Here is a 3,595-nt window from a genome sequence, read left to right as displayed (position 1 = left end):
ACGATTTCTACTGACCACATATGACTTGTGCACCATAATAAAGTCAAAAAATCATAGAGAGAACCATTGAAAGTTGGGGACCTTCAGTACTTTAAGGCAGGCCATGAAGGGAGTAGGGGAAGCCTTGCCAAGTTCTCTTCTCCAATTACAGATATGCTCTAAAACTTCCTGGTGAAGATTTTTTATTTTATTTTATTTTATTTATTTATTTATTTTTGCTTTATAACAAATTTAATCAGTTATACATATACATATGTTCCCATATCCCCTCCCTTTTGCGTCGCCCTCCCACCCTCCCTATCCCACCCCTCCAGGTGGTCACAAAGCACCAAGCTGATCTCCCTGTGCTATGTGGCTGCTTCCCACTAGCTATCTACCTTACGTTTGGTAGTGTATATATGTCCATGCCGCTCTTTCACTTTGTCACAGCTTACCCTTCCCCCTCCCCATATCCTCAAGTCCATTCTCTAGTAGGTCTGTGTCTTTATTCCTGTCTTACCCCTATGTTCCCTGGTGAAGATTTTTAATTGCATACTTTCTAAAACTCTTGGGCCCTGCCTGTAATCCTATACCAGAGAGCCCTCTTACCCTTGAAATTCAGTGTCCAGGAAGTCTATCCAGGACTGAGAGAACAATGCCAGGACAGATCCTATGACTCTTCACTGTTAATCTGTGCATATCAAGTAAAAAAAAATAGGATGAGGGAGTGAAATTTTAATAAAACTCATTCCTTTTACTTGGAGGATAAGTATGTCCATCCTAGTTGTTTGTGTTAAAAAGTCATATTCTGAAATGATGACAGTGGTAGGTGCTTTGTTGGTTGGCTGGTAGATTGTTATGATTGTCGTTTTAATGTTCCTACTTGGCAAGGTCAAAGTTGATAATCCTTGAATTCCCCAAGTGTAGTAACCACTGCTGTCAGTGCCATGCAGACTTAGCTTATGTCTCCATGGAATTTATTTTCTGCTCTTTCACCCTATCTGAGGAAGTAAAGCCAGTAATACTCTGCTCATTTTATGGTTGAACAAACAGAGTTGGAACCATGTGTTCTACATTTTCTATTAATGTAATACAGGCTTGTCCTGGCATTGATTAAAAATCTGCTCTCCAGACACCTCTGTACATAGTCATTATACGCATAGAGTTATATATGAGGTCACCAGACCTCACATGTCCCTTACACCTTGCAAATATGGGACCAAGTCCTTTCATGCGGTAGGGAGGCATCATTCTCTAAATATTGTGGTTTTAATTAGTAATGGTAAGGTTTTTTTTAACTGAAAAATGGAGATGTCTATTTTCCTGGCGAAAACTTCTAACATCTTTTGAATATCTTGCTTTGAGGGGACACTTCACACATCAGGTTTTGATTCTCATGCAGTTGTTTTCCATTCCAGGAGGAGCCAACTATTATCCTAAAAGGTCAGTATTTGGTTTCCATGCTTAATCAAGCAATCGAGCTTCATGACAGTTTTTCTATTAAACACAGAGGGGTTTTTGTTGTTGTTAAAACAGATGTCCTTCTGCTGCATCTTAGGTGATTGCCTGGTGTTTCAGAAGACTTAACACAAGAGCTGGCTACTTCTTCACTTCTTTTTCCAATTATTCCTGCAGGGGCTTCAGCTGAGGCATGCCTTAGCATGTCTATAAGGGGGAAAAAAATGTGAATCTTAAGTAGAGTACAAAAAGTAATTCAGGAGCAATGGAACCGGTTAAAGACTTCTACCCAGTTGTCCTAATGACTCTTTACATTGTTACTGCTTAGGCTTTGGAGTCCACAAGGCTGCCTTTGAATCTTGCCTTTGTGATGTAAAACACTGGTTAGGTGCTCACGCAGTCGTATTCGTTCTCACCTCTTGCTTACAGAACCTTAATTTTGTGTGCGTGAAAATGTGTCTCCTACTTAATTTTCCTTTCGAGCTTCACTTCAGCTCGAGGGGCCATATATGACAGAGTCCTGGCCATCTGCTGGGGTTCTGTCACAGCTTTCCTGATAAAAAGAGGACCCTTATGGCTCATACCCTCTTCTGCTCTCTTTCTGCCTTAAACATTGACGTGATGTCTAGAACTGCAGCAGCTGTCATGTGCTCCTGCAGAAAAGGCTGAAAGAGTCACAGATACCAGCCCCCTGACATTGTTGAAAAGCTAATCCAACATCTGCACTCACCATATTCCAGATTGTCAATTATGTAGAAGAATAAACCATTATTTGTGTAAGCCATGATGTTCATATGGTCCTTTGCTTGAAGTTGAATACATTCCTAACTGCTACAGGAAGTACCATTCTTATCTCAGAGGAAACTGAGGCCCAGATATGTTGAATAATTTGTCTGCTTTACATAGCTAGTCATTGATGGAACTGGACTTCAGACCCCACAAGGCTGAATTTAGAGCCTGAGCTCTTAACCACTTACCTTATGGTTTGGGGAGGAATGAAATGAAATTACTTATATAAAGCATTTTAGCTTAGCATGGTGCCCAGCTTGTAGTACACGCTCATTAAAGTGTTAAGACCTTTCCCCAAACCACAGCTCCTTGTTAACGCTTAACAACATAATCCTCAGGTTTAGATTTTGATGACGTTATTTTCCATTCAGAGAGGAGTCAGCTTTTATCCTACAAGGTCAGTATTTTGTTTCCATGCTTAACTGAACAATCTAGTTTCATGACTATAGTAGATGCTCAGTAAGTTTGTTGAATGAGTGAATGAATAATTCTCTTTAAGAAAATTCTCAAGTACCACGCTTAGGAGGTTACTGTATACATTTTTGGTATCAGTATAGTACAAAAGTTCAGTGAAAGTTCTAGAAACTAGTCTGCCTGGGTTCAAATCCAGCCTCCACCACTGACTGATGAGCTGTGTGGCCTTAGGTAAATCACTTAATCTCTCTGTGCCTTAGTTGCTTTATCTATAAGAAAGGGATAATAATAATCCAAATTGCCTCATAGTAATGTTGTTAGAATTAATTGAAATAATACAATTAAAACAATTTTTGTAAAGCCCTGGTATATGCACTCAACAGATGTTAGCTTTTACAACTATTAATTATTTTTATTAATTTATATGTGCCCTGCCAAAAGTGGCTCCAATTCATTAAGCCATGTTGAAAACAAGATTCTCCTGTAGTAGATGCAGAAATTTAAGTGTGGATTCATGGTGACTTACCCACATTCAAATATAATAGGATCAGAATAAAAACTTGGGAGTCTTAGCTTGGTAGCCAGTTCCTACATGCTTGCTTTCTTTTTTAAAATATAAATTCACTTTAAGTCTTGGTATTTGCCTTTTAATACTACAAAGAAAAACAAAGTGTACTCTTAACTTGACAAATTATAAAATGTCATTCCCACTTGGTTCCCTCTCCCCATTTCTGTTTTCAGATTTGCATATAAGTTTATTTGAGAGGAGTCAAGTCAACTTGATCAGGAAAAAATAGCATCTACCGGGCTTCCCTGGTAGCGCAGTGGTTGAGAGTCCGCTTGCCGATGCAGGGGACGCGGGTTCGTGCCCCGGTCCGGGAAGATCCCACATGCCGCGGAGCGGCTAGGCCCGTGAGCCATGGCCCCTGAGCCTGCGCGTCCGGAACCTGTGCTC

The sequence above is a fragment of the Mesoplodon bidens genome, assembly GCF_964165515.1.
Source record: "Mesoplodon bidens genome assembly, chromosome: 16".
Classification (NCBI taxonomy): Eukaryota; Metazoa; Chordata; class Mammalia; order Artiodactyla; family Ziphiidae; genus Mesoplodon; species Mesoplodon bidens.
This window is presented reverse-complemented; position numbering follows the sequence as displayed.